Consider the following 20,473-nt stretch of genomic DNA (forward strand, 5'->3'; position numbering starts at 1 on the left):
TTGTCATTATGTATAATATGATTTAATAGGCTGAATTTTTTATTATGTATGTGAAACACTGTAAACTTTTTGAAATGATAAATAAGTAAAAGGTATAATGATTAGCTTAGATTAATATATAAGTAATTATTCCTTAGCAAAACTGATTGATTGAAAAGGTTTTTGGGAAAAGGTTTTTAGTTGAAGTAGTAAACTTTAACAAAATATTAATTCTGGTTTTGTTTATTATGAAACTAAGCATTGTTAATATATACTAATATTTAATTCTCTACAGTTTAGTTGTATTTTTGTGGATTTCTTTTCTAAATGTATTGAGTATGTGAAAAAAAATTAGTATATCATTTATAATTGTTTATGTAGATTAAATATTTTCTGTAGGATTGCTTTAAACACTACTTATAAACTCATAATATATAAGTAAATTAATATGTATCATAGAATAACATCAAAATTTGTGGAGTGTAAGATATAACAATTTTAATCATCTCTAAATTTGGTACTTTGATTACAGAAGATATTGAATAAAATATCTACATGTCACCTTAAATTTAAGTAAATTTCACTTCAAATATAAGATATTCTCAGTTATTTTAGCAATTGTGCTAGAAATTAATGACCACAGTGAGTAAACCATAATAAAAATTTTCATGCATTTTAAGTTATTAAAATAAGTAATTTTTAAAAATGGAAAGACAAGTTACAATGGTACAAGATATAAAAACCTTTATATATTTTGTTTTATTATTTTTTTACAGAAAAATTGAGGGACTATATTAATTTCAAAGATTTCACTTTATGAATATAAGCCCATTATCATCATGTAACATGAATTTTTCCTCTTATTATTTATGAAATGCTAATTGCAATACATGTTTGTTCTCTGCATAATTTATACTCATTAAAATATCATTAAAATTATTTGAAAGATACAACTACTTTTTTTTAAACATTTTAGTATGGGTTATTAGACTTTAAGATTTTTTATGCTTTCTCAGAATTGATGATGAGGCTAATATCTAAAAATCTCATGCAAGAAGTACTAAAAAACAAAACAAAACAGGATTAGTCATACTTTATACTTTTGGTCATAGTCATCTAAAAATTAAAACTAAAGTTATATTACCAAAACATACAAGGTGCTTAAAAATATATTTTATTTGTTATAAATTTAATAGTTAAGACCAAGCATAATTATACTGATATACTTTACAGAATATAGTAATTGAGTTTCCAAAAAACTCAGTATATTACCACATTCTGTACAATATAAACTTTATTTTTAATTGAGTTTCCAAAAAACTCAGTATATTACCACATTCTGTACAATATAAACTTTATTTTCTAGAGGCACTCATTACATCAAAATGATCCTTTGGCAAATTCTTCTGCATTTTTAAAGTAAACATTCATTCTCTGTTTTGTTCTTTTCTTTTCTTTTCTTTTCTTTTCTTTTCTTTTCTTTTCTTTTCTTTCCCTTCCCTTCCCTTCCCTTCCCTTCCCTCCCTTCCCTTCCCCTTCCTTCCCTTCCCTTCCCTTCCCTTCCCTTCCCTTCCCTTCCCTTCTTCCCTTCCCTTCCCTTCCCTTCCCTTCCCTTCCCTTCCCTTCCCTTCCCTTCCCTTCCCTTCCCTTCCCTTCCCTTCCCTTCTTCTTTCCTTTCCTTCCTTCCTTCCTTCTTTCTTTTGGAGACTTCTTAAAATAGCACCCATCTTTGCAAAATAGCATGCATTTTACCTAATAAGAAATGGGTGCTGTCACTCTCTTTTGTTCACGGTGGTGGAGGGCCTTAATGTAAAACAATAATCTATCTAACTACCTACCGCCATTCCTGTATTTTAATGGTCTAACCTGTGTGAAACAGACTGGAACACATGGGAACATGGATATACACTTTGTTTCCTTCGAGTACCACTCATTAGGCATATCAGGGTAACAAATGTTATCAGTTTTAAAATGAATTTTTTTTTGTAGAAAAGATTCTGTTAAAATGTATGAAGACTTCCAAAATTAAACGTATGGATACTTTAAGTTGTCTGTAAAATTGCTTTAAATATTACTTAGAAATTCATTCAGCATAGTATGAAAGTATTTTAGTGTGGAATTAGTACATGTTAGAGATTAAAATATCTAAATTTGTGGATGTCAAAATGAAACAATTTTGAGCACCACTGAGTTAGTGCTCTGAGTAGAACATACTGAATAAATTATCTCCCAAATAACCTGCATCTAAGTAAACCTCATTTTTAAATATAAGATATTCTTATAAATGTCAGAGTTATACTGGTTAATTAAATATTATGGAAATTCTGTGTATATATATATATATGTATATATATATATATATTTAAATATTCACTAAATGACTTAGTACTATGTAAAAACTAGAACCTCACACAGATGTATAAAAGTATCTTTCACATCATAAGTATTAAATATTTCCTTCTATGAAGTCATGGGATGTACAGGGTAGACAAAAGTAGATTTACAGTTGTGAGTATGCAAAGCACAGTTTATTCTTGTATTATTATTTGTTAATGATTGTATTATTTATTTTCATTACAACTGTGAACCTACTTCTCAGTTTTAAAATAAAGTAAGAAAAGTAATAATACATACTTCTTACTGGTCTTATAATGGTTTCAGGGTTTTAGCCTTCTTTGTTCACCTGTGAACACTTATCAACATGATTTCATTGTTTGTTGCCTTCCAGATAAGCAAAAAAATTTCAGAAATTTCAAGAAAGAGTAATTATTTTTAAGAAAACTATTAACACTTATAAGTCAATATAATTTATTTTAAGGGATTTTAATATCAGATCTGCTGAGAGTCAAATTTCTTCTAAAATACTGTTTATTTTTTATTATTAAAAGGCAGATATTCAGTGTAAAAAATGTGGCATTACAGAAGGTAAATACAAATGAAACCTAAGTAAGTTGAAAGAAGGAAATGAAGCAGTTAAGAAGAGGAATCAGTGACCTAGAGTGACCTAGAAAGCTAACAGAGAATATTGGCAATGCTGAAACTGATACATCCCTCATACTGCTGACACAGAAAAGGGTAGAAAACCACAAATTAACAGAATGAGAAAAGAAAGATAAGACTAGACTTCACTATAGATCTTACACAAAAGATAATAAAATAAAATACAAACAAGTGAAAATAACTTTATATCAGCATATCTGACAACTTGGATATAATGAAAAAAATATTCTAGCAAAGCACATCATACTAGATCTAAAAATGGAGAAATAAGATATCTGAATAGTTCCATATTTGTTAAAGAAATTGAATTTGCAAATAAAATCCATCACCAAAAGACAACTTTAAGTTTACATGATTTCTTTGATGAATTTTCAAATCTTAAAACAAAAATTAATGACAAATATAATAAACTCTGGAAGTGAAGAAGAGAAAAAACTTTGCAGGTTGTTTTGAAACTGACATATCCCTTATGGACACAGATTCATATGTTCTCAACAAAATATTATTAAATTAAACCTCTATGATCCAATATGGTCTCAATCAAATTTCTATTAGGCTTAAAGAAAAGAAAGAACTCGATGAGCTAATTTGAAAATATATATGGAAATAATGACCTGAAATTGATAAAATCATCAGGGAAAAGGAGAGTATCTGGAATTAAAATATCTGATTTCAGGACTTACCATAAGGCTACAAACAGTCAAAACAATATGCTATTGATGTAAAACTTGATAAGCAGTTTAAAGTTTAGAAATATGTATGATCAGTTTGTTTTCAACAAAGGCTTCAGACAATTTGATATATAAAGAAAATATTTTCAAGCATTGGCACAACAATGAGATAAGGGTAAAGAAATCATACCATAACAAAAATTATTTTTAAATGAAGTATAGGGGCAACCTTGAAGCAGGCAGAAATTTCTTTAGAGATAACTTAAGGATAAAAGAAACATTTGATAAACTGGACCTCATTAAAATTATAAGCTTCTCAAAAAATGAGAAGAAAGTAAGAAGAAAATTTAAAAAATAGAGAAGCATACAACTTACTGGGAGAATATATGAACAATATATCTGACAATCATTTCTTGGCCTTTTGGCTAAGATCAAGTATAGTATCTGTTCTTATCAGCTTAATATGTGATATGTCCTATAGCTGAGGACAATGTACTTTTAAAAAAAGGGCAAAAGTTTTCATCAGGCAATTCACAAAATGAGTTAAGCAAACAGTAAATAAGCACATGTACAATGTTTAACTTCATTAGCCATCAAAGAAATGCAAATTAAAACAACACTGAAAGGCCACTACAAACCAACTAAAAAGGCTAAAGTTAAAGATTCTCAGCACAAAATATTGCCAAGAATGTGGTGTAGCTGTATATTTCAAATATACAGCTCATAGGAATGAAAAATTTCACAATCACTTTGGAGTAAATGTCTGGCAGTTTCTTATAACCTACACTATGGCTTAGAAATTCTTAGATATTTTCCTAAGACAAATAAACATGTATCCTCAAATATTTGTGTATGAAATCAGTTTTATCATAAATATCCTAGACAGAAAACAAATAAAAATTATAATCACTAGGAGAACTTACAAATTGTGATATATTTACACAATGAAATATTGTTAAATAATAAAAATGATTTAAGCACTGATATATGTGACAATCAGGAGGAATCTCATTATTATGGACCAATTCGTACATTGATGCCATAACTCCTAATTTTGATACTATTTGGAGACAGGACTTTCAGGGATAATTATTAAGGTTACATGGGGTCACAAGGGTGGGTTCCTAATTCAGTAGGATGGTGGCCTTATAAGAAGAGAAAGAGACAGAGCCCTCTCCCCCTCCCTCCCCCTCTCCCTCTTTCTCTGCCTCATGTGCACGCACGCTCAGCACTCAGGAAAGGCCACGTGAGGATGCAGAGAGAAGGTGGCCATCTGCAAGCCAAGGAGAGAGCTCTCACCAGACACTGACCCAGCTGACACCTTAACCTTGGACTTTTCAGCTTCCATGACTGTGAGAAAATAAATCTCTGTTATTTAAGCCATCCAGTCTAAGACATTTTGTTATGGCAATTTAAGCCAAATAAGACACGTATAAACATTACGCTGAATAAGAGAAACCAGAAACAATTGACTACATACTATGATAATTTAATCATAGGAAACTCAAGAACAGACAAAACTAATCTATGGTGATAGAAATCAGAACACTGTGATGGTGGTGAGGGATTGGTCTGAGGAGACCTTCTGGGCTGATAGAAATATTTTATATTTACACTGATGTGCTCATTGCATGGATGTATACATTTATCAAAACTCATTACATTGTACATTTACTGTTTGTGCATTTTTTTTGTAGATTTTAATCTGAAAAAATAAAATAGCAATTTTTGTATATAAAAATCATGGCTGTATAATGTTAGATCATGAGAATACTCAAGGAGTCAATTAGATTTGACATTTGTTATTGTTCCTGAAATAAAATGATTATATTTTATAGAAACACACATGAGATATGAAAGGTAATTTAAGACCATAATATAGGCATTTGCTATGGAAATGTCTCAACTGTGACCTTTAATATGTTTTCCAAAGTCTGTGCCTATTGTAAGCATCATGTTTGAATAATTCCGAACAAAAATAGAAATTGTCATTTTAATTTCATAGTTGCACTTCAGAATTTGATCTTTGATGATAAATTTCCTAGTTTTGAATATACGTATTCTTCCAATGTGGTCATACTATCTTTATTTGATATACTGAAATGACCTTCCTTACTGACTTGCTTGTGATACAAAGAGCTAAAGTTGTGGAAATTTGAAATGAAAATGTTATTGTTATCAACTGGAAATATGCAGTACATGTAATGTGATTCTATATTCTTTGTTTAAACATCTTTAGTGAGATATATATGCATGACATAAAATTTATTCATTAAATGTATAGAGTTCTATGGCTTTTACTATATTCACAGAGTTTTACAACCATCCCACTATCTAAGTTTAGAACATTTTCATTCCCCCCCCCCCCCCGTCTGCCACAAACAAACAAACAAACAAAAAAACAATTAGCAGTTACTCCTTGTCCCACCATCATCACTCCCTTACAGGAGGCAATCATTACTCTTATTTTCTGTCTTATGGCCTTGGGTATTCTGAGAATTACATAAATGAAATCATACACTATGTGTGATCTTCTGTGAAGGGCTTCTTTTACTTAGTATAATATTTCCAAAATTTATTAATATTATAGTTGTATTAGTCCTTATTCCTTTTTTTATTTTTTTTAAAGAATAGTCTAGGTTTTAAAGCACTTTTAGGTTCATAATAAAATTGAGCTGATGGCACAGAGATTTACCCCACACCACCAACTTTCCCATATGCATTGCTTCCCTGACCAGCAACACCCTACAGTAATACATTTATTATAATAAATGAACATACATTGGCAAAATATTATGTAAAGTTCATACTTTTACATCAATGTTTGTTTTGGGTTTTGTACATTCTTTTTCATTCTGTTGGTAATGAAAACTGTATAGTGATATGTGTCTACCAATATAGTATCATACAGTGTAATTTCACTGCCCTAAAAATCCTCTATGCTTCTTCTATTCATCCCTCCCTCACCCATAACCATTGGTAACCACTGATCTTTTGCTGTATCCATAGTATTGTCTTCTAAAGGATTTTGTACAGTTGGAATCATACAGTGTGCAAGCTATTGGTATTGACTTAGTAATCATTAGCATTTAATAATTACTCCATGTCTTTTTATAGCTTGGTGGCTCATTTATTTTTAACACTAAGAGTATTCCAGTCTGAATGGTACAATTTATCTTTACATCCACTGAAGGACATCTTGGTTGCTTCCAAGTATTAGCAGTTATAAATAATGCTGCTAAAAACATCTCTGTGTAGATTTTTGTGTGAATGTAAGTTTTCAGTTTATTTGAGTGTATATCAAGGAACATGATAGCTGGACTGTATAGTAAAAGTATGTTTAGTTTTGTGAGAAACTGCCAAAGTGTTTTTCAAAGTGGCTGTATCATTTTGCATTCTCCACACCAAGAAATGAGAGTTCTTGTGGCTTCACATCTTCACCAGCATTTGGTGCTGTACATTTTTTGGATTTCAGCCATTTTAATAGGTGTGCAGTGTTACCTCATTTTATTTGCAATAGCCTAATGACATATGATGTTGAAGACTTTTTCACATGCTTATTTGCCAACTATATTTGTGTGTGTGTGTGTGTGTGTGTGCGTGTGTGTGTGTGTGATGTCTGTTCAGATCATTGGCCCATTCTTTAATTGGGTTATTTTCTTATTGTTGCATTTTTAAATAAATATTTATTGTTGAAAATATTACATAACTCCCCCCACCCCCCGCATTGCTCTTTCCTTCCCCTATCCTCCCAAGCCTTCACCACCCAATCTGTGTCTATAGGTTATGCATATACACATATGAGTTCATTGGCTGATCTCTTCCCCCTCACCTCCCTCCTCTGCCTTCCCTCTGAGATTTGGCAGTCTGCTCAGTGCTTCTCTGTCTCTGGGTCTACTTTTGTTTATCAGGTTATGTTGTCCATTAGATTACACTTATGAGTGAGATCATGTGATACTTATCTTTCTCTGACTGGCTTATTTCACTTAGCATAATGCTCTCTAGGTCCATCTATGCTGTTGCAAATGGTAAGAGTTCCTTTTTTTACAGCTGCATAGTATTTTATTGTACAGATGTACCACAGTTTCTTAATCCAATCATCTGCTGATGGCACTTAAGCTGTTTCCAAATTTTATCTATTGTAAATTGCACTGCTATGAACACGGGTACATATATCTTTTCTGATTGGTGTTTCTGGTTTCTTGAGATATATTCCTAGAAGTGGGATCACTTGGTCAAATGGTAGTTATATTTTTAGTTTTTTTAGGAAACTCCATACTGTTTTTCACAGAGGCTGCACCAGTCTGCATTCCCACCAGCAGTGCAGGAGGGTTCCCTTTTCTACACACCCTCACCAACAGTGTTGTTTGCTGATTTATTGATGATAGACATTTTGACAGGTTTGAGGTGGCACCTCATTGTCATTTTGACCTGCATCTCTCAGATGATCATATGCCTTTTGTCCTTCTGTATGTTCATTTTGGAGAAGTGTCTATTGAGGTCCTTTGCCCACTTTTTAATTGGATTGTTTATCTTCCTTTTGTTAATTTACATGAGTTCCCTATAGATTCGACAAATTCCAACACCCTTTAAAAAAAATAAAAACACTCAACAATGTGGGAATAGAGGGATCATACCTCAACATAATAAAAGCTTTATATGAAAAACCTATAGCCAGCATCATGCTCAATGCACAGAAGTTAAAACCACTTCCCATAAGAACAAGAACAAAACAGGGATCCCACATTCACCATTCCTATTCAACATAATACTAGAAGTCCTAGCCATTGCAATCAGACAAGAAAAATAAAAGGCATCCAAATTGGAAAGAATGTAGTAAAAATGTTACTATTTGCAGATGACATGATACTATACATAGAAAACCCTAAAGATGCCATCAAAAAATGACTAGATTTAATAAATGAATTTGGCAACATAGTAGGATATAAAATTAATACCCAGAAATATATGGATATTTCAGGAAGGGAAACCATTTACTACTGCAAAAAAAAAATGTAGATACTTAGGAATAAACTTAACCAAGTAGGTAAAAGACCTATATTTGGAGAGCTATAAGACATTAAAAAAATAGATACAGGAAGATATATAAAAGTGGAATAATATTCCGTGTTCATGGATTGGTAGAATCAACATAATTAAAATGTCCATACTACCCACGGCAATCTACAGATTCAATGCAATCCCTTATTAAAATACCAATAGCATAATTCACAAAATTATAACAAATTGTCCAAATCTTATTGTTGATTTTTGAAAGCTCTTTGGTTTTTTATCCCCTTTACCAATGTTGTCTATGCTTTTTGTGTATTTTGTGTAACAGCCCTTTATCAAATCCATCTTTTGCAAATGTTTTCTCCAAGTCTATGGTTGTCTTCACAGTCTCGATTTTTTCTTTCAGAGAGAAGTTTTTAATTTTAATGAAGACTGGTGTATTCTTTCTTCACTGATCTTGCCTTTGGTGTTTTATCTAAAAAGATAACACTTTATTGAAGGTCATTTAGGTTTTCTTCTATGTTATTTTCTAAGAGTTTTATAGTTTTTCATTTTAAATTTAAGTTTGTGATACTTTTTGAGTTAATTTTTGTGAAGGGTATATGTAAGATCTGAGTTTAGATTAATTTTTCTGTGTATGTAGTATGTCCAGTTGTTTCAGTGTCATTTTTGAAAAAAACAACCTCTTCTCTATTTTATTGCCTTTTCTTTTTTGCCAAAGATTAGTTAACTATATTAATGTGGGTCTGTTTCTAGGCTCTCTATTTTGTTCCATTGAACTATATGTATGTTTCTTCACCCATGCTACCCTGTCTTGATTTCTTTGTTAATAGATTTATGGTAAGTCTTGACTTTGGTAGTCTGTCCTTCAACTTTGGGAAAACTGACATCTTATAATATTGAGTCTTCCTTTCTTTGAACATGGAATACCTGCCCATTTGTTTAGTTCTTCTTTAGTTTCATTCATTAGAGTTTTCTAGTTTTCCTACTGTACATCTTGTACATATTTTGTTAGATTTATATCTAAGTGTTTTATTTTTAAAGGTGCTAATGTAAATAGTAACTGTCTTTTTAATTTCAAATTCCACTTTTTAATTGCCAGTATTTAGGAAAGCAATTGGCATACAGCCTTGCTATAATTTCTTATTAGTTCCAGGAGTTTTGTCAGTTGTTTTGCATATTCTCCATAGACAATCATATCATCTACAAACCAACAATTTTTTTCTTTTTTTTTCCCAATATTTGTACATTTTCTTTCCTTTTTCTCATTGTATGAGCTAGAACTTGAAAAGGATTAATGATATAGAACATATTTGCCTTCTGCCTGACCTTAGTGAGACAGCTTCAAGTTTCTCACCACTAAGCATGATTTTAGCTGTAGGTTTTTTGTAGAGATTTTTTCTTAAGTTGAGGAAGTTCCCCTGTTTCTAGTTTACTGAGAATTTTTATCTGGAATAAGTTTTGTTAAATGCTTTTGCATTAATTTATATGATCATGTAATTTTTCTTTTTAAATCTGTTAACACGAGGAATTACATTAATTGATTTTTTTTTAAGTTGAGCCAGCCTTGCATACTGGCATATAACTTATCTTGTCATGGTTAATAATTATTTTTATACATTTTTGGATTAGAAATGCTAATATTTTGTTGAGGATTTTTGCATTGATGTTCATGAGAGATAGCTGTAGTTTTCTTGTAATGTCTTTCTCTGTTTGGGGGATTAGAGTTACACTGGCATCAAGGAATAAGATAAAAAGTATTCCTTTTATCTTCTGGAAGGGATTATAGAGAATTTGGTATTATTTCTTCCTTAAATGTTTGGTAAAATTCACAGGTAAACTCATTTGGGCCTGGTGCTTTTTTTTTTTTTTTTTTTTTTTTTTGGTAATCATATTAATTATTTTTGTAAAAAATATGTTTTTATCTGAAACTGGTTTGGCTCAGTGGTATAGCGTCGGTCTGCGGACTGAAAGGTCCCGGGTTTGATTCCGGTCAACGGCATGTACATTGGTTGTGGGCATATCACCGGTAGGGGGTGTGTAAGAGGCAGCTGGTCGATGTTTCTCTCTCGTCGACGTTTCTAGCTCTCTATCTCTCTCCCTTCCTCTCTGTAAAAAAATCAATGACATATATTTTAAAAGTATGTTTTTATTTATCTTTTAGAGGGACTAGAGGGAGAGAGATAGAGAGAAACATTGATGAAAGAGAAACATCATCGATTGGCTGCCTCCTGCATAACCCTTACTGGGTATTGAACCTGAAACCTGGGCATGTGCCCAGATTGGGAATTGAGCTAGTAACTTCTTGGTTCATGGATCATTGCTTAACCACTGACCCACACCAGTCAGGCAGAATCGCAATAATTATTGGTTCATTTCCTTTCAAAGATATAGACCTGTTTATATTGTCTTTTTCTTATGTGAATTCTTATGTGAATTTTGACAATTTCTGACATTCAAGGAATTGGTCCATTTTGTGTAAGTTATCAAATTTGTCTGCAGAGTTTTTATTATTGCTTTGTTATCTTTTTAATGTTCATGGTATCCATAATAATGTCCCCTCTTTTCTTTCTTTATGAATATATCAAAATTTATGTATGCATTTCTCTATTAATCAGTTTCCAGACTTAAGTGATTGCCCTCAGTGCTGTTATGAATACCTCTATCCTGACTCCTTAGGCATCGTGCTGAAATTTCTCTTGGGTGTACACCTGCGATTAGCACTTCTAGGTCATGGGTGCTTGCATATACTGTATGCAACTTTTTGGATTTTATTAAATATCTCATTTGTCTCTGAATATATGTTAGTTTCTCTAGAGTCTGGGTAATGTTCTCAGTCAATGAGGTGATGGCCAGAAGGAAGTGGGGGACAGTGGCTGGGTGGAGGTGCGTAAAGGAGGGGAAAATAGGGACATCTGTAATAGTATAAACAATAAAAATAAAGAAAGAAAGGAAACCCTTTCACTATGTAAAGTGATATCTATGTTAATTACTTCATTGTGGATTAAATCAACATGTTGTATACCTTTAAATATCATGTTATTCAAAGTCTTTGTCAATTTGATTATGAAAGAACTCATTCAAAACTTTTCATTTCTCAGATAACTAATAAAGTTGAATTATATTTTCCATTTCCTTATTTATCTGTTGTATCATGGATGATATCTTCAGATATTTTGTCCCATTCTCTCTGTTTGATTGTAGTTATCTTGTCCTTTGATAATTTTAGTTTCAGTTATTATATTTTTCATATCTAGTAATTTTTAAATTAAAAATCTGTTTGTTCTTATTGTTTTCTAGCATATTTACTACTTTTTCTTATAATTCCTGAATGGGTTTTTTCTCTTTAAAATGCTAAATAAACTTATATTTAGTCTTTGAATTGAATCTATCATCTCCAGTTCTTTGGGTGTTAATTCTCCTTTTGTTTTTACTGGCTTATGCTTTTTTTGTGGTAGGTTTTCTTTCTTCTTTTTAATGTGGTTTATAATTTTTAAAAATATATTTTTATTAATTTCAGAGAGGGAGGAAGGGAGAGAGAGAGAGAGAGAGAGAGAGAGAGAGAGAGAGAGACACGGACATCAATACAACCTGGGCATGTGCCCTAAGAATCACACCATGACCTCCTGGTTCATATCAGTGCTCAACCACTGAGTCACTGCAGCCAGTCATGGTGTATAATTGTTAACTGACCCAGTGCAGCAGAAGCACTCACACAAGGTGGCTCTTCATTGGCTTCTTATAGGGCTGTAGGAGGATTTGTCAATTGAATTTTCACTTTCTCAGTTTAGACTTTCTCCATCACTTGGACCTTGTAAATCAGGACATTACCCTACCATGTAACATAAGTTTCTTTTTCCATTTCTAATGATGTCTTTACAACAAGAGTCACCAGAGATGAGATGCTTCCTTGACACTTTCGTGGCTGAATGGGAGAATTTTTCCCATTGTCTGATCATAGTTTAATGTCACTTACAGCTCTTTAGGATTTTTTACTTTATTCAGAAGACTTTATTTCAGCTCCCCAGTTTACATGAGCTAAAGGCCTTATCTTTTCTACATATTTTGAGCCACTAGCCCAGAGGCCTAGACAACTTTAGACCCATGTAGGTTTTAGTCTGTTTTTTTGTTCTAGATTTGTTCTTCTTTATTTCTGCTACCTGAATACTTCATTTCTTTTAGAACTTATTGGGAGTAATTTTATTTCATTAATTTTATCAAGCATTTCTGTAATTGGAATGACATAAAGCCTTTTGTGTTATTCAGCTAGTTAGCTACAATATATTGCTAGAAATTTAAATTGTTTAATTTCAATGAAATCCAAATACTAATAAAAATACAAAAGAAATATATAAAGAACTACATAAAAATAATTAGCTTTCAAAAACAAATAGCCAACATTATGTATGTCATCTAATTTTTAAAAAAAAAATTGGTCAAACATTGTGTAAAATTATATGAGCTATAAATATATAGGTATCTATCTCTATCTCTATGTATTAAAACCAAACTGTTATCCATGGTTAGCTTAGGGGAGCAGAATCAAGAGGGAGAGATCTTTCATTTTTCTACTTTGTATATTTCCTCATTGTTTAATTTTTGTACATAAGCATTTTAAGTGTGAAGAAGATGCTAAAATTAGTGATAACTTTAAGAGGAAGCATTCTGTAAATTCCCAATGAGTGTTTTGATAATTACTAATCATGAAAGTCCTGTGAGCCTGAAAGACAGACTGTGAACTCATTTTATAGACTGTGGTGTAACGGGTAAGTTGGGAGGCGTCGCCAACATCAGAGCGAACCCGAGGATCTGGGAGCAGAAGCAGATAGTGAAAGTGACCAAGAACAGACTGCATCTTGGACCACTCAAATTGGACTACGACCGCCATCACCCAAGAGAGAACTCAGTATCCACCTGTTCCTCCCAGTTATGTCAGCCTTATGGCATTTTTTTTTTTTTTTTTTTTTTTTTTTTTAGTTTCTTGTACCAGGCCAGAAAGTTCTTATGGATTTAAAAACATTTGTAGTAATGTAGGTTGTGGGTATGAGAGATGCCATCCACAAAAGGCTCTTAAAGGACAAGTGAGTTTCCTTCTCAGCTAAACTGACTTCAGTTCTGGCAGCCATATCCTTAACTCCCATTATGTTTTGTTCATTCTTCAGTCAGTCTTCCACAAGCCGTTTTTGATTCATCATAATAAGAAATAAGAAGTGCTTACAATGAATTTTCCTCAACCTAAGTTTTCTTAGCTTATTTTTGATTCTACTTAACAGATTACTTTTACCATACATATAGCCTATGTTATCCACATCAACAGACAAAAATGTGTGTTTTATTGCATTTCAGTATATTAATGGAACCAGGGAAAAACTCTTGCTCTCTCTTCATACTAATTAAGCAGTACTTCAGGCTACATTATTTTCCTGCAGGGTAAAATAAAGTTTGTTAGCTTCGGTGTTTTATAATTAATTCATTACATATTTATATTTGGTATCTTACTCAGCACTTAGATCAAGGGAAATAATTTTTACACCGAAAAATCCATTAATCTTCTCTGTGGGGCATCATTTTCTTGTAAATTAAATTGCCTAATTAGCTGATCCTTTGGAAACTGATTCTGAGCTTAATTCCCAAAAGTTTAACCAAAACGTTTCTACTTTTTAAAATAAACTACTTAAGATTACTTGTAAAGATATTAGATTCAAGTTATTATTAGTCCAACCATGAGGGTGCTAATCCTAGGAATGAAGAGACTCACTAAGGCAAAGCTCTTATTTTATTGAGTTAGTGTTTCTTTGCTGTGTGCCTCCCAGATCATGGAAGTAAATAGAAGACCCCCCCACCTTGCCCATGGGCTATCGGAGTGTGCTTTGGTTTCCTTACAGACTGAAACAAAAAGTGTGACTTGATCAAGTCAGTTTTCTGCACCAAATAAAGGATAAACTTCCCAGAGAATGATTGAGAGGTGTTGTTATTCAGGGACTATTGTGACTTCCGTTGTGGTCTCTACTTAATATTCAATCTGTAATAACAATAACAGGGATATTTTTCTTTGTGCTGTTTGATTCTAAGGTATATGAGTGACAGAGCCTTTCCTGGCCAGGTGCCATAAGGTAAATGTCTGAATGCAAAGCATGGCGGCTGGCAGTCAGAGATGAGAGTCTACGAATTAACAACAGATGTGAGTTAGTAACTTCAAATGTGAACAGAAGGCTTATGGCTCAGTAGCTTCTTCTTTATGAAGCTGGTTCTCACCCACTGGTCCTCATTTCTTCGTTCTGAAATTGTTATAGATGAAAATTATTCCTTAGCCCTCAGCATTTTAGTTCCGTGTCCACAAAGAACAAAATATCTATTATTCAAGCAATAATAATGCTATGCCCTGTGCTAGGTACTGAATATATAGAGCCAAATGAAGTACAATCTTACTCAAATATAACAGTAGATTATAAGAAAAAGAAAAAAAAAGTAAACCCATGCGATAGCTACAATATCAGAAGTATGTACATAGTTCTGCTCTGCATGTGATTCTAGCGCTGGGTCAAGATCAGGATGCCTTTGCAGTCACAGAGCCACTCTTCCCCTCAAAACATCTGAAGTATCATTTTCTTCCATTTGGCCATGGAGGGGGAGGTAGTAAAGAGAATGCTCCTTAATTCTCTTTACCTTTATTTGTTTTCCTTGCATTTTCAGATACCCTTTTCTCTGCCTCACATGATGGCTCAACCCCTTCTGTTTGTTCTTGTCCAGCCATATTGGCCTCATTGTTTCTGTGTCATATATATATAACACTGATAACCCAGAAAATAATCCTTTTTATTTGTCTACATCTGAATGATGTGTGTGGTGTTTTTCTTATCAGGTGACAGAATAGAGCACTACTTGAAACTGTACTTCAGGGTGCTCTTAAATGTATTTTACTTCTGTTTGTCCAGATTTGATTACTATACTTTAGTGCACCATAAACAGTGTGCTTGGTTTTTATGGCTGATGTCTGGTTCCTGAAAGTGCTAAGCTCAGCAGGATTGCACTGTGATGATCGTTACTTTGAGTCTGACAGATTTTATGTGTTGAAAACAACTTGAATAATGATAATGTGTGACTATATATATACACATATGGCTGGAATTTGCCTTTCTATTATTTCATTATGGGGCAACCCCAAATAATTCTGGGCACCCTTTCATACTCAGTCCTTAGTTAAGCAGAGCTGTTATGGATGTGCCAAGTCTTCTTTCCTTCTGCTAAGCATCCTCATTTTTTTACTCCACACCATCCTGGTTTTTAGGGCTTTTTCTGTCCCTGACAGCTCATCATGATCTACTGTAGTTAAGTGTGTGTGAACAAACACATATATTGTATGTTATTTATATTGCATTTGGCTTTTCCTTCGTTCACATTACAAAGATATTCTTGGTTCATATAGCCCTGCTATAATAGATCTTATACTCATTTGGTTAACCTTTTTTTTAATATAATCTAAACATATAATTTTACATTAATCCCTGTGAAATGTTAGTAAAGTCATTTGGCCATTTGTATAGACCTTCAAAACAGACATCTCATGAAATATTAGTCTTTTGTAATGTTCTTTAAAAAAATCTATCATCAAATACATTTGTAAAATTATTTATAATATGTTCCTGTCTTGCAGATTTTCAATGACCATTAGATAATTAAAATTTCTAAGAAGTTCTACAGTTAAGAAACCCATTTAAAATTTATTTGCAGAATTATTTTTGAGTAATATTAGCGCCACACCATAAAGCTGGGTTTCTGCTCAAAGTAGTTGTGAATTATTAACCTAGTGCATTGGAACTGCCTAATTTTGATTTGCTTTTCCAACCATATTAGCTGCTATCTCAACATCTGTATAAATATGTAAGTATTTGAGAGGGATTATATTTATCTTCATGGAAGATAATGAGAAAAGAGTGGAAAGTATTAGGACAACCTACTAGAGAGTTTGCCTCAGCTTATTATCTGACCCATGGTTATGTGATATTCATGTTCCTGAATATCGTTGTTTAACCAGAAATTATTCACCTGCCTGACATATGTTTCATCTTCATCTTGTTCACAAAGTGAAAATAATTTTCCATGGTCTCAAAATCAGGGTATTTCTCCAATTAAAAAAATAATGTAGTGTATGGCAAAGGTCATCTCTGTTGACTTCATTGTGCTCTATTGATTATTTTTTGTTGTTTATCTTTATTGTTGAAAATATTACATAAGTATCCTTTTTCTCCAGTTACTCCTTCTAGCCCGCCCTCCCCCCACCCCAGGCCTTCACCACCCTATTGTCTGTGTCCATGGGTAATGCATATATGCATACCGATTCTTTGGTTGGTTTCTCCCCACCCACCCATCCACCTGCCCCAGCCTTCCCTCTGAGATTCAACAGTCTGGGTAATTTTTGCAACTGCAGAGTAGACAATACTTCTTGGAGATTATATAAGATTAATTAGGATCTAACCCCCAATGGAGAACGCAGTAACAGAAGCCGTTATGTTTTTGTCTTATATGTAATAACAATATATATAATTTGTCTTCCATTTTATATAAATTCAAAATACATGTTCTTCTCGATAGAAGATCATATTTGAAATTCTACAAGATCTTATAGTTTTACTTATCAAAGAATTGACAACAGTGGTGATTGCTTCACAAGTATAAAGAAGTACCAATTAGTCCATATTGGAAAATTTTCTGTCCTTGCTCAGGCTTCCTCAGTCAAACATTTCTTCCTTTTTCCCTCGTCTTTTTCTTCCTCTTCCTCCTCCTTCCTCCTCCATTTCCTCCTTCATAAAACAAAGGAAATAAGGATATCCGAATTTATTACTTTCATATGTATAGAATTTTGAATAAATACTAACTCCACAGCTGGAAGCTGTTCTAAGTAAAATGATAAGTGTATGCAAAATCTAAACTCTACATGACATCTCTAGATTAATTATACTGTCTGCAAAGAAAGAAATACAAACAATTAAATGTTGGAAATATCATTAGGAGAATGTCATAAGTTTATAATTTTTCACTTGTAAGTATGACTTGCACTTAACTAATGTGATACATGCATACTCTTTGTGACTTATATTGAAATGCCAATAAAATGATACTTTAGTCATTGTAAACAAAGTTTCTAAAGCTAAAAATAGTTTATAAGAGCTACACAGCTACATCTTAATCACTCTTTTTCTTTTTTTCTTTTTTTGTCAACCTGTTACTCTTCAGTTTCCATTGCTACTATGGCGCTATAAACAGTGTGGTATTCTCATCCTTTACACTGTCACTTCCTGAAGTGACAGTCTCATATGACTGCCTCCTCATGTTTTCAAACCCATCTGTGCTGCAGCCTGCAGTGGCGCATTGGACAAGAGTTAGAAATTGGCTTTAGAGATAGATACTTCTCATTTTCCATCTTGTCAAATAATTTGAACAGGAATAAAAGACATGTTGTTAGGAAAGAGGCGTACAGTGATGACACCCTAAATGTCTGGACTGAAGTTCTCAGTGCCTACCACAGGCCCTGACTACCCAAGAACGGGTGCTCTTTAGTGGGGTTCTGTGTTAAGAGTGAACAAATGCAGTATGATGCGTCTTCCATATGCTGTGTGTCCTAGAAGGATGACATAACGTTCCTGGTCTTTAGGGTCCTATCATCGTTATGGGGACTTAAGTGTTATCATTAGCTCCAAGTGACAAAGGTAAGTTATTACCTCTCTAAACTTCAATTTTCTAATTTGGACAAGTTGGATGGTAATGCATGCTTACTTTTTTTATATGATGGACTTACACATGCTATGAGGTTCCCCCCTGCCCCCCCCCCCCCATAAAACTGTGTTGTTTGGACATCAAAGTGATTGTCATTTCCCATGTTTCCTGAGGCCTAGATAATAATCTTGCTTTTATTCCTATCTTGAGATTCAAAGTATTAGGTTCTTTACACACACACACACACACACACACACACACACACCATTCTGTATGTTCTGTATCTGCTTTTCTAGAAATATTGATTATTAGAATAATATAAGTATATGGAAATATTCAAAAGGAAATAGTGTCCTTTTCCTAAAGACTTAAAGCTGTAAACATTCTTGTAAAGGATAAAACACAGACAGTAACATGTATTCACATAGTATGTTTTTTCCTAAATAAGGCGCTAAATTAGCAGTTGAAGTTATTGAAACCAAGAGTCTTTGAAAGAGTTGCTGGCTACCAGAGGTAACAGGCAGAGTATCTCTTCACAGATGGAGGCACCACTGCTTCGTTACTGTTTCTTAGCTGCAGTTCTTTCAGTATCATTGTCGACACGATCACTGATAAGTCTGTTATCGTCAGAGGCTTTGTTTGAATATTGGACTTGATGGAATGGCATAATAGCTAAATTTTATGGAGTTCTTAATTGTGTCTCAAGCTCTTTACTAATCATATTGTTCTTTTGATATTTGGTGCTAATCAAAGTTCTGTAGCCAAAATTCTCCTAATTGATTTTTAATTCAAGTATTTTTCTGTGAAAATCTGCTAGGCGAGAAACATGTAAAAATAAAATACATATTAAAATAGTCTTTTGTATCCACATTTACAAATCAAAAAGGCTCAAGAGAAGTCCACTTGGGAACTTCCTTTCAAATTACTAATAGAAGCTAGTATATTAAAATGCATACAAATCAATTAATTTATAAAGGTATTTTCCTTTTTAATATTCAGTTATCTCCCAAGGATTCTATCTTTATATTTATTATATAGCTGATTGTGCAAAACATTTCTAAATATTTTAAAATGCTTTATACAAAAAAAGTAAATACTTCCTCTGCTGAATTACTGTTGCAGAGTGTGCTGTTTGGAATAGCAGAATCAGTATCTTTAGAAATGTTAGGTTCTACCCAAACCTAATGAGTCACAATATGCATTTTAGCAAACCCCAGTTGGTTCATATACACATTTGACAAGTTTATCTACATTTAAAAATTAAATTTAGGTGCTTTAAAAATTCTATTATAAAGTCATAGAAAATACACTGAGCAGGCAGGCCTGCCAGCTGCCCATGTCCCCTCCCCTGGGTCAGGCTGGCAGGACCCCACCCATGTTTGAATTCGTGTACCAGGCCTCTAGTGAGTACACACACACACACACACACACACACACACACTGAGTGGCCAGATTATTATGGGTCCAGAAATCATCATAATCTGGCCACTCAGTGTATATACAGTGTTAATATAAATATGTAACAGAATATTAACATTTTCTTTAAATCAGTGTTATCTTTAAATACTTGGAATTGATTTATATTTTATAATTGCACTTTTTGATGACTATAGTATATTTAGAAATTTTAGATTCTTTTATGCATTGTTAAAAACAGAATAAATGAGAAAAAATGAGGGAAGTTTAAGGAAAGCTCTCCTTTGCTGCATAAAATTTGTTACACCACAAGATGGTGCTAATGGTTTTGATTTGCAATATTGAAATTTTACCTCTAGATACAATTACATTTTACAAAAAAAAAAAAATGTGTAAAATATAAGTAAACTCCACACAGGACAAAATTGTATAAGTTATTAAAATGAAAATTTGAGTTGTAAATTAAATTTGTTTTACAAGTTCTCCTATGTTAAAACACACACACACACACACACACACACACAAAACATTGTTTTTAAAACTTTCTACAACATTTAAGGAAACTAATTTAAAAACATAGAAGAAAATACGCTGAAATATGAACAATGTCTATCTCATGAGTCTAGCATTTAGGAGATTGTTATCTTCTTCTACATGTGTTTGTATATTTTCCATTTTAT

At 32.8% G+C, this 20,473-nt stretch overlaps 1 protein-coding gene and 1 pseudogene across 5 annotated transcripts in view; both read left to right on the plus strand.

The window, feature by feature from the left end:
* The window catches only part of CUNH8orf34 (chromosome unknown C8orf34 homolog), a 226,540-nt gene that overhangs the window by 72,565 nt on the left and 133,502 nt on the right, over nucleotides 1-20,473 (plus strand). The gene's annotated exons all lie outside the window — the stretch shown is intronic.
* LOC118718697 lies at nucleotides 4,056-4,170 on the plus strand (annotated as a pseudogene).

Source organism: Pipistrellus kuhlii, unplaced genomic scaffold, assembly GCF_014108245.1.
Source record: "Pipistrellus kuhlii isolate mPipKuh1 unplaced genomic scaffold, mPipKuh1.p scaffold_m20_p_14, whole genome shotgun sequence".
NCBI classification, from domain to species: Eukaryota; Metazoa; Chordata; class Mammalia; order Chiroptera; family Vespertilionidae; genus Pipistrellus; species Pipistrellus kuhlii.